Here is a 12,263-nt window from a genome sequence, read left to right on the forward strand (position 1 = left end):
GTGCTTATTTATGGGCAATATCAGTGTTTGCTGTTGTATTGTATATTCTGTGTTTCCCAATCATTGCTTAGAAAAAATCCAATACAACTGGTATGCAAAAGGTGGGTTTTCTGTCTTTTCTCAAAACTTTTTCTTACATATGAAAATTGAAGACACAAATGTAATTACGAGTATATCACTGTTTCTTCTGGATGTCTTTCCTTTTGTAGACTGGGTTTTAATAAAGTCCATGCAAAACCTGTAATCTTATAGGCAGGAAGTGTTTGATTTTCAAAAGCATGTACTGTGTTCCTCTAAATCAAGAGCAAATTTCTACTGCATTGTATAGCACCTTCATCAGCTTAATGGCAAGGATCACATACACTTTTGCGAGCCCATTTGCAAGAGCATGGCAAGAAGTTATGATGACATATGTGGTACCAGCTTTTCTTGCTATCAGTTGGAGCCCTTTGGATGTGAACCCCTTTGTCAGTCTCGGAGAAACAGTGGGCCATGAGTTTGCTCACAATCCAAACACTGATTTGTCATTTCTACTATTTGTGTATCAGTTCCTGGTCTCCACACAAGGCTCCTGGAGGATCTTCCTTTGTACATTCCCAACTGTAATTCCCAGAATATGCAGGCCTTCACAATAATATATAGTCTAGTTGTACTTAGGGGTCTTTTTAGAGCAAAGAAATTTCCCACTGTTGCTTGAATGACATTGTACTTCGTTTTTGCGATGTTGAAGCAGTGCTGGACCATCTTTTATTTTTTGGCAATGTGATGTATAGAATATATCAACGTGCTCTGGATCTGCCTCAGTACTCTCGCCTGTCCCTTGCAGAGGCAGACATGGCAACAACAATCTGTATTTGCCCATCAGCCAGCACTTTAGTACAGAATCACAACCTCTGACATGCACATCATTGCCCATATCTTTAATCATACTGCAAACTCCTTTTATTGGTTTAAAAATTAAGCCAAGAGATTGATGAGCTGTAAAACAGAAAATTCTTTCTCCTATAGACACTGGTGGCACTTTCTAACACTCCAGAATAAACACACTGAGTGCTGTTATGTTCTGGAATAATGACAGAACAAAAGCAGGAGCATGTTAGAATGAGCTTTCATTACCAGAGACACTGCCATGTGAGGAAGTATCACAATCCACTCTTGTAGGCAAAAATACCTGAATATATCCAGACTCTTTCAGATGATAGACCCTTATCTGAAACACAGGACAGGCTGTGAGGACCAGCAGCAGTTTTGGTTATACAGGGGAGGGAACACTCCGTGGTGGCAGGGATCGCTGACAGTGACTGATCAGCTCCTGAAGGAAACAGAATCGTGGCACACTCTGTGACTTGTACTTCTTAGGTCTATTTGTGACTTAGAATATCTTCTTCTGATTCTGCACATGCTTCTTGACTGGTGTGTCCACAGTATGCTATTAAAACATCGATAAATTTATGTTTTCCTTAAGAATTCAGATCAAGTAATAATGGTTGAATAAGTTAGAAAGCATCGCCTGAGCCACAGTACCGCTTTACCTGCTTGCCCTTAAAGAGTAACAGCAGAAACTCTCACTACTTTGATTTTCCCCACAGACACACAGACAGCTGCTGTGTGTCAACTGACCAGAGCTGATCTGAAAGTGGCTTGGTCTAGTTGATCTTAATTAAAATCAGAGTCACTTCACAAAAAGGCTGTTAAAAGATCTGGCCAGCGTGGAAGTGACGTCCTCTTTCCTGTGAGTCGCACTGCTAACGTTCAGCATGGTGCAGGTTTTTTTCTTTCTTGGACTGCAGGAGGCTCAGTCTGGCTCCATGTGTGTGGCCACTCAGGTGGCTCCCAGTCCTCTGGTCCTGCCTCCCTCCTCTTTCTGCTTCCAGCCTAACGGAACATCAGCAGCACTCGCTTTTATGCTTTTTGTTCTAAGGCGGTATTCCTGCTCGGAATACAATTTTGAGGTATGTCCAGCTGTTTTTCATCACTAGCTTCTGTGATAAGTATCTAATTAGGATGCCCTGTAATATATGTCCCAAAGCTTACTGCCAGCTTGCAGCTGTCAGCACTATTTCCAGCACTAACCTCTAAAGCCAAAATAAACTTTTGTACATGTGTAATTGTGAGCTTGAGGTAGCTTGGAGAATTTCTTATTCTAAACTAATTAAGCAAATATGCTATATGCTAGGTACATGATAGTGACATATAGGTACTATGGACTTAATTGTAACCTTGAAATCGCTGCAACTATGGCAAACCTATGTCCCAGAGAAGTGCTCATTTGCCTCAGTTACTCTGGGATAGTAAGCCAAGCCCTGCTTCTTCTCTGAGCAGGATGAGTTCTTCAGATCTTCAGGTACCTTTTCTTTTTTATGTTCTAAGGCTCTAAAACTCCCCAACACTGTACTTTAGATGGCTTGTTCCAGCCCCAGCTGAATTCACAGGTTTACTGTCAGGCTGGACAACACGTGGGGTATTAAGGGATGCCTTCAGATGAACCCAAAAGACAGTGCAGACTCATATAATTTTGGTCAGTCCACACAGATGTCTAATAATTGTTCTCTACCGCATAATATGTAACCCATCTCATTTCTCAATTAAAGATTCAGCACATGCCATTGATAGGACTGTATTCATTTCATCCTAATATCTAGAAAATCAAGAAGTTTCCATTTATGATAAATCCTGAAGGTTTACAATTACAGTCTGATAATCCTACTGTGGAATAACAGCCAACCAGCCATGTACAAAGTTCCATTTTAAGACTCATGCCTTCCGCTTGTAAAGGTACTTTGGGCTTTGACAGACAAGACCTGGAGAGAATTAGTGCTCATGTAATTTATTCTAGGACACTACGTCTTGTCCTGGAGGGGCAGATGTTCCCTTCTGCTGGCCAGCAAAGACAAAAGGACATAAAGCTGAAGGTCATGATATCCCAAAGTATTTTTTTAATGCTCAGCAATCAAAAGCCTCAATTCACCATCTTCTAAAAAAAGCAGGCAGAGGAACACCAGTATTTTCATGGGCTTTATGCTATTATTTGTAAACTAGTGAATCTGAAATTCTCTGATGTTGCTCTATCAAGACGACAGCTCTGCAAGAACTGGCACATTTAGTGTGTATGCTCTAACTTCTTGTGGTTCTGGGAAGTTTTGTCCTTGTACCACCTGCTGTTACAGTGGTCAGTCTGTTTGCCACAGTAAAGGCTCATAACTTCTATCATTTCTCAATGCTGTCCTTCCTGCATGACCCTTAGCTCATTTGTTGCACAGATTATTCAATGATTTTGCAATTCTAGCATCTTATATAAAACTCTCTCTTAAAGTGGAAAGTTTTTGCATATTTGTTTGGATCAGATTGAATAGTCACTTTGGATTGCTTAATTTTTGCATATCATACACAAACAGCAGTTCACAGCTCAGCAAGACTCCACGCACATTTTCTAATGCACTTCAGCAGAAGTCCACATAGATTTACAGTTACTTTATCAGACACATCAGACTTCATTTTCAGGCTTCAGACTTTGTAGCTTACGGATCTAAAGCTCCTGTAATGTCCAAGCCACAGTAGCGTGCGGTATAGTATCAACACGCAGTTCCTGTCAGCACTGTATGGCTCACATCTCCTGTTACAGATACTATAAAGAATACATTAGATCTCTGTTCCAGGGATAAAGTTACATTAGGTGTCACCCAACCCATAAAATGCCTAACCTTTCCCCAAAAGAAGGGCTGACTTCACTATATAACATTTCCATATCACTGAAGAAACCACTCCACAAACTTAGGCTCACGAGCTATTCTGGAAATGATAGTTTACAAAAAGAGAGAGAGAAACAAAAGAAAACTACCTCCAATGCATCAGGAAATTTTTCATGAAATAATTGCCTTTACTCCTGATTTTTCATACTGTCATGCCTCATAGAACATATTTTTGAAGAGCTACATCCCACAGGAGAACCTCTTTTCTAGCAAAGGCGCTCACTCAATTACATTTTGAGAGAACCTGGAGAAGGTCAAAAAAACAGCTAACTACATCATTAGCTGTGGAAAGGACTATATATCAATTCCTCATGATAAATGCATAACATTTTAGTAATCTTTTAAAACCAGAATTGTGATAAGCACTTTTAATAAAGTATCACCAATCAAGCACCATTTTTGGTAAACTGAACTGTTTAGAATTACAGATTATTTTCTCTTGCTGGTGTACAGGATGAGTAGAAAAGAAAATCTAGTCTCTACATTTTCCAATTGATGTGGTAGGTTTTAGTCACTCAAAGTTTTAACCAGTAGCTCAGTTTTACAAAATGAAAGTCTATTTAGTAACAGGGTTTCTCTGTGTACTGCTTAAAATATATTGAAACTATTCCACCTACGTTTATATCTCTAGTTTTATTTACAGCTAAGTTTCACTTGCCTCTTTTAATTACTTTTCTCCCAACTGTATACCATGAGTTTAGAAGTTTTAGCTTTTTGAGGATTTGTAGTTACAGCCCATCCTTGAGGATTTCTGCATTGATGTTTATTAAATCAAACACCTCAAAGAAGTTAGGAATATTTTACTATTAAATCACACACATTTGCTGAGTTTGCCTTTGGAGTTGCAAAACTTACATTGTTACCAGCTGATGGGATTCCCTGTGACCGTAATCTTCGAGTTCTGACCAAAACATCAAGACAATAGCAATAACCAGTAATTTTAAGAGGCGGAAGTCTAAACCGGCTGACAAGAGTAACACAATGCCACGACAGCGCCCCTTGGATGAATCAGCAAAACCCGCATAAGCATCTATAGGGGCCATTTCACGCGCGAGGAGCAGGCATGGGGTGCCCATAGGTGCTGCCAGAGCAGCGGATTCCCTGTCCAATGAGGTGGAATGCTCCGCGGGCACATGGTTTACGCTGCTCAAAATAACTTGGGACCTGCAAACTGACAAATGCTATTGCTCCGGTGGTGACAGGTTGTCCAGCTTCTTACAGCCATCCTCAGAATAACGAAGGTTAACTTCCTTCACTGTATGGACTCCTAGCTGTTCCTGTTCCTGAGGACTCGAAGAATTCCCTCGCTTCCTTAACTTTAATCTCACACTTCTGGATAATTGTCATCGCTACTAACGGCCAAGGTTGGGCAGCAACATCTGGAGGAATTTAAAAAGGTAATCCCTCAACTTTGATCGGTCTGCATTTTGATTTTGCAGCACAGGTGCCGAAGGGTTTGATGAGCATGTATATTTGAATGCTAATTTTTGCTGATAAGACATACAGGGAACAAATCATTTTTAAACTGACTGACTTAAATTATACTGAGGCATGTGCATTGCAGTGAAAGAGAAACAATGCTCTGCAGCATTATAAAGGGCTTGAATAGCTTTGGTGGGGCTCTCAAATTTTCTCAGAGCCAGTCTGACTCCTCCAAAGAATCAACAGAAGATTGTAATGACCTGAAAAGTTCCTTACTGGGACTGAATTCTTCTTCCCACTTATTTTCCCTCCGTATTCTGAAATATTTACATGCTGGTATTCATCTGTAAACCAAGATGTCATAATTTGTATTTCCTTCTGAAGCAAAAATCAAACCTGATTTAAATGTGACCCCATAGTTAAATACTTTCTACTTATTTATTTATTTATTTATTTTGTCATGTAAAATGACCCCCTGGCTATATTTAGTGCTGGGAGATCTGCTCTCTGGATTAATGCACACAACAGCTGCAGAAACAGTCCTGCTAGAAGGGCATAGCTCTCCCCCTTGAGCTCTCACTATCTCCCTTGCTCTCTTTCTCTCAGAGAAGTATTTGACTGTCAGTAGCAAATGTTTGGCCCAATATATTGCAACATTAAGCAGTAATCAGAAGCCCATCTTAAGTTTTACAAAATAACATGTCAACAATTGAGAAGAGAACAGAGTAGCTCTTGAGTTTATGTCAATAGAACATTATACAAATCACCCTAAAGACACTGATTACTTTATCAGTAGTTTTGTTTTGGTCCTGAGGTTCACATTTGTGAGGACGCTGTAGAGTTTAAGAGTGGAAACAAAATCCATACATGTTAATGGAACAATTTCATTAACTTCAACACTGCTCTTCTCCCTCTCCTGCACCTCCTGAAGGTTCCTAAGGTCAGAATATTTCTTACTTTTTTCTGGTTTTTTTAAGAAACGGCTAACAAAATTAAGCAGCAATAGGAAGAGTGTTAGTTCCTGTAGCCAAGCAGAATGATATTCACGTATCAGAAATCATGTATTGTCAATTCAGGAGTTAGCTAGGTTTTGTACGTGACAGACTATCAAAGGCAAAGGAGAACTGTGTGCTCTGTGCTGGTTTGCTCTTCCTGTGCATTCTTCAGAGATTTTACGGCAGGACTGGCTGGGGTACAGAAGGAATGTTTCTTATCTACAGCTGCTAAGAATTAGCAGTCTAGGTATATTTGCACATAAATACAACATTAAAATGGTTTGTTAAAAATTTCCATAATACCATAAGAGCAACTGGACAATACAATCTAAATCATAATCTAAATCACTGGCAAAAAAACCCAAACCAAACCAAACCAAACCAAACCACAAAACAAAACAAAAAAACCCCAAATAACAATTGTTTACTTTTCAGTTTAAAAGTTACTTGGTTTAGTATTTGCTTTCATAAACAGTAATATTCTATGGGGATAGGCAAATTAATTCTGCCTAATATAAATCTCATTTAAACATCGTAGTTTGAAAATATTATTTAAATGTGAAGGGGTTTATGTTACAATGTTCTTAGGGAAGACTGATGAAAAAGCATAACAAAGACAGAACAGCAGACAAAAAGAAACAGATACAGTGAGAGCGTGAAAAAAGAAAGGCACAATTGAAAAACTTTTTGGGGAAGAAATGCAAGCCAGATTTTTTTTGTGTCTCATTTAGGGCTTCAGTTCACTTTTTCACTAGGAACCAGTAGTTGTATGAAAACTGATTCTCATTTTAAAATTGAAACAGCCTGTAGTTTTGAAATTACCAGAGAAAAAGCTGTGCAAATGCCATCTGGTTTGCATATCCCTGCTTTTTAGGGCTTTTCTTTGTCCAGTTTGTGCTTGTTCAGTCTGGCTACACAAGCACTCAGTTGTCTGGTCTTCAGATACACGTGCACAATTCCCTTGACATCAATGCCACTTACATACACGGGTAAAATGGAGACATTTGCTCAGTGTTTTAAGCTGTGCAAATTGTCATTACAGTGCCTTATGCAGTGTTGTAATTTGTCAGTCTAGACCAAGCCCATGCAATACATTAATCATTTTTTAACACTGAGAGCCAAGCTGTAGCTTCAATTCCAATCTAAAACTTTACAGCAGTCCTCAACTGCATGCATTTATGGATTTCTGCACTGCTCACACATACTGGTAGCAGGAATAATAAAAATGACCTATTTTAAATCGTTTGGGTCACAGTCTTTGAAAGTAGGTTTGCAGTTTTAGCCATGAAAGGTTTGCAGAGTGGTGTGCCTGTGTTTGGACCAGGATAAATGAATATTGTTGCCTATTAGTTTTATTTTCCATTGAGGATTTTCATTTGTACATTCAGCACCAAATTGTGGACTCTGCTGTATCTTTTTTGGGCCTTTCACAGAAAAACTCATATAGGCAATCCTTGAAGGAAACTGGACTGCATACATTAATTACCTGAATAAATGAAAACTTGAAACTCGTCCTACATTACGAGCACTTGAAGTTCTACACTCAGAGCTTGCCCTGACAAGTGAGGCGCAGCCCTCACAGGTCGATGGGAGAGGAGGATGGAGGAGCATCCCAGGCAGGCCTCAGAGACAGCCATCACCTGCTTTCCTTTTCAACCTTCTTATTTAAAAATCAGATTAAATTTATTTCACTTTATATGGAGTTTCTTCAAGATACTGTTTAACTTGCAGTTCAAGGAGATGCACTGAGGAGGCAAAGAGAATTTGAGACACTAGTAACATAAGGTCTCAGTTCTCATTTTGAGAACTACTAAGGAACAATATTCATTTTGAAAAAATAAAGACTGTTTTGTGATCAGAGTAACATAAAAAAGGTTTTTTCATTATATGATAGTGTGAAGAAAATGTTGAAACAGTTAAAGAGCTTTGACTGTGCTTTTTCCTTGAATAAGAGTTGAGTATTTTATGCTGCTACTGTAACACGGAGGTCACAGGCCAGGGCACGACTCCAAGTGCACACAGGCCTCTTGAGTATCTCCTGCAGAATGGCATGTTGGAGAGAGGAGTTAACCTGTCCCATTCCTGACATTATGAATTCCAACTTTTTTTCTTTTGTGGGCTCTGCAATTTTGCTGTCAGTAGGAAAGGGAAGAGAGATCAGGGGCGAAATACAGTGGTAATGAAGAATGCAGAGGAGACCAATATCACGACAAAAAGCAGTCTAGATAGATCCTCTGCTACAGAAATCTAGACTCTTAAATATTTCCAGCTTCTATTTACTTGCTTGTAGTTTGATATTATTAACCTACTGTTCATAAAATATTCACATTAAATGGTATCTCTGTAAACTCAATTTTTTTATTACCCCAGTATAATATTTTAAACTAAACATAGATTACATATAACTGTATATAGATAACTCAATTCTATATTCCCTTTCTAATAAAAATCCAGATAGCAATTTCAGTTTAAAATTAATTTATTAGTTTTACCAGTTAAGGCCCCAATCCACTATCACAAGTATTCAAAAGATGAGGCATTGTTCAACTCCCAAGCCATTAAAGATTTATTAAAAATAATGACATTTCCCCAAAATTCTAAATATTGGATGTTTGACATTTACCTGTTTTTTCCTTCTTTCTTCCCTTTTCCTTCCCTTTCTTCCCTTCCTTTCTCTTTTGCCTCTTCCTTTTAGAAAATTGTACATAGGTAACATTTTTCAAGGTTTAAGATTCAAGTTTGTAAAGGAAAACTTTGCATTTTACCTGAAAACTACTTTAAAAAAGTTAACTGTGTGGGCATTTACAAATAGGCTGTGAGGTGGGAGTTAGTCATTCTATTCACAGCTATTTCAAATAAATCCTGGGCAGTTTAAGCGAAATTGCTCCAGATCTATCCTGCAATGTACACAAGGGCAGGAGCTGGACTGTTAAGAGGTTTTATTTGCAGAAAAGGGCCTGATTCTACTTATTTTTCTGAACAGAAGCAGTAGTAGCCATACATCGATTATAACAGAAATCTAAAAATCCCTTCAAGTGCAGACATTTACATTAAAGAAAAGAGCAGCAGTATGTGAAGATACTTAAAACACCAGCATCACCAGTCTTTTCACTATTTACAAAATGATGTAACAGTGAGCAAGGAAAAGCTACCAGCTTCTTTCAGACTTGCAATCAAGTCAGAGTTTTAAGGTCTGGAATTTTGCAACAGATACTCAGAACATTAAAAAGATTATAACGAAAGATATATCTAAAGAAGTGGGACGTTTCCTAAACGTGGACATAAACTTTAGCCTACTTGTTCTTAGAGGTATTTTGTTTCCGTCAGAAGTTGTTACAGTCCTAGGCTTGGAGGCTCTCTATTTTCCATTATTTAATTACATTACTTGGAAATGGGAGTTTAATTATCTTACTTTCTTGATTCATTACAAGCTGTGGACTTCAATGCTACTAATGTGTCTGAAACAGAAAAGTAAACCACCTTCTTGTACATAGCTTTCTAAATACAAATATTAAAAATATCTTACGTTCACACCTCCAAACACACACAGGACCACTAATCTTGGTCCTCTGCTCCAGCCCAACCTTTCCTATGTCTGGAGTCTCAAAGTCTGTCTTGCAGCAGCTACAGCTTGTCAACAGGCAGTAACAGAAATGGTGACAATGGCAACTGCTAAGTGAGAATTCCTGCAAGCACGTAAGAATGTGATTGTGATCATTAAATGTCTGCAAGACAGACAACTTGTGTCATCTCTTAGCTTGTTTTTCAGAGCTGTAATCATACAGCTGAAACACCCATATAACTGTTAGTGTTCAACAGTGTACGAGTAAATGCAATTTATGTGCAATTAAATTAATCGGAAAAGGATATAGCCTCAAATATCTGCTAAACTTTCCATTTTCCAAACAGAGGTGCTGGGCAGAGCTTTGTTGTGTAAAGGCCACAACAGTGCCACTATGTAGAGAAAGAAGCAGCAGTTTGCTAGCTTTTCCAGCACTGGTGTTTCAAACGCAAGCAGTCTCAATTAAAGTAATGGTAGCCTGAAAACTACGTGTACTGACTAAAATTACTCATTTATAACTACAAATGGAGGCCAAAAAAAGATGTTTAAATGCTTTTTGCATTAAATCTGCTATTTGCAGATAACCTCTTTATTATGATACAGGTAACCTCTTTATTATGATACAGAGCATGCAAAGCTGCCTCTCACCAAACACAACAGAGGATCTGCACTCAGATATACATCTGGGATTCCTTTCAGTTTTACTGAGATTCCATTACTGCTCTTTTCTTAGGAAAAACTCAGATTCTTTCAGTGATGGCTCAGCAATGAGTCTAACAAGCCTCAAACATGAGGAAATTAAAGGGTTCAGTGTTGCACTGCACAAGATTCCTGCAGAGCAGTTTTCCTGCCTTCCATGTAAGGATTTTCAGGTCAAGCCACTGCCAAAACAAACTGTGGCAGCTAATTCTACCTCTGTGAATGTTTTATCCTAAGGGTCATTTGGCTAATAAAATTGCCATAATTACAGGCTCTTGGAAACTCAGAAAGCTTGTGCAATTAGTTGGCTAGTGGAAACTGAATTAGTAGACTGAAGAAGTTCATGAAGTCAGTTTTGTTCATGACATCCTTTGATGCCTCTCAAGATAATAGGTGCCCAAGGTCACTGTTGTTAATGTCCCAGGAAATCAAAAAATGTTGCTCTCAATGCATTTGGTGCTGGAGGTAACAAACCAGTTGGGAGCAGAGAACTGCTGGAGTCAGGCATTTCATTTTCAATCCTAAATAACACCAGTTTCAGGCTGTTATGTGTAACTAGCATTACAATTCCTTCCCTTCATACTGGTTCATTATGAGTCAGTTTTTTCCAGTCTGCAAAATTATTGGTGCTTTCATTGACACCACAGATCACTGTCTATTGTGTTTTCACTAGAGTTTGTCCTTCTTACCGCTTACTGAAGAGTTATCTGCAGAGTTATCTGCACTCCTCTGCTCAACAGAGGTATCTGCCATCGCTCCACATGTTTTGCTAGCTCCACGTTCCGGCAGCGGTGTGCCACACGCTGCCAATCAGTGCCAGCGTTCTGTGCCGCTGTGCGCTGGGGGACTCTGCAGTGGATTTTGTGCAGCCACTGAGACAGTTCTGTTACAAAGTCCCCATCGGGAAAAATTAAAGGGGAGGTTCAAGGCATATCAAGGCCAAGTCCACGTCTCAGCCTAAGCAATTCAGAAAGTCGGGCAAAGAGGAAGACTGAATTCAAGACCAGATCTTAATTTTGGAGCTTAGATTCCAATTTTGGTTATTGAAAGTCTAAATTATTATTAATTGTCAAAAACCCTGTAATAGCATAGTTGTTCCTCTGGCGATATCTTTTTGCTTGCTAGAAAGATGGTTTAGCAGATATTTTAGATAATATACTGAATTCAGCCCTATTGCTATCTAGCCCAGACACCCTATCAGGCTGCATGCTTGGTCTCATTTGAACAAAAGCTGTTGTCCCCTGACTGTGACATCTGAATAGCACAGCCTACCCAGTGCTTCCCTCAATCATCAGCTCTCTGTAGTCCTTGGAGAGTATAACTCCTTGTAGAAAAAACAAACAAACAAAGAACCCCTGGACATCCCTCCTTGTATAAGCAAGGCATAATTAATAATTGTAACAGGATTGTCCAGTACGTCACAGCAACATTTGCTGAAACTCAGCCTTTTCCATTTAATTAGAAATATCATGTAATTCAAAATATTTTAAAACTTCAGTAGCCAAGCACTGCCTCAAAGTGCTACATTTGACTAGTACCCAACTTCTTCCTTACTAAAAACAGAACAAAAAGTTATCTTCTATACAAGCTGAAAATAGAGGAGAGTTAGATATAATATTCTGACCCTGGGTGAGCTCTAAAGAAAAGTGATGGCTCCCTAAGGACTAAGAATTGGCATCAGATTCATTCTTATCAATACCTTGCTTCCCAATGCCAGAAGGAGCACCCTGCTCCCTTCTACCTCTTCTGTTCTGATGTGCAGAAGGAAGGACGTTGTTCCAGCTGCTTTGCTGGGGAACTGTTTGTTTTCTCCCATTCAGACCTGCTCAGCTGCCC

General features: G+C 39.0%; 1 protein-coding gene across 4 annotated transcripts in view; it reads left to right on the plus strand.

Annotated features, from left to right (window-relative positions):
- MYPN (myopalladin) overlaps nt 1–12,263 on the plus strand; it is a 76,263-nt gene that overhangs the window by 10,886 nt on the left and 53,114 nt on the right. For 2 of the 4 annotated variants that reach the window (XM_065639464.1, XM_065639467.1), the window contains exon 2: nt 4,952–5,146. The exons of 1 other annotated variant lie outside the window; for it this stretch is intronic. The gene's annotated coding sequence lies outside the window, so the exon portion shown is untranslated. The remainder of the gene's footprint in view (nt 1–4,951; nt 5,147–12,263) is intronic. One more of the 4 variants, XM_065639465.1, reaches the window with a different exon arrangement.

This window comes from Caloenas nicobarica, chromosome 7, assembly GCF_036013445.1.
Source record: "Caloenas nicobarica isolate bCalNic1 chromosome 7, bCalNic1.hap1, whole genome shotgun sequence".
NCBI lineage: Eukaryota > Metazoa > Chordata > Aves > Columbiformes > Columbidae > Caloenas > Caloenas nicobarica.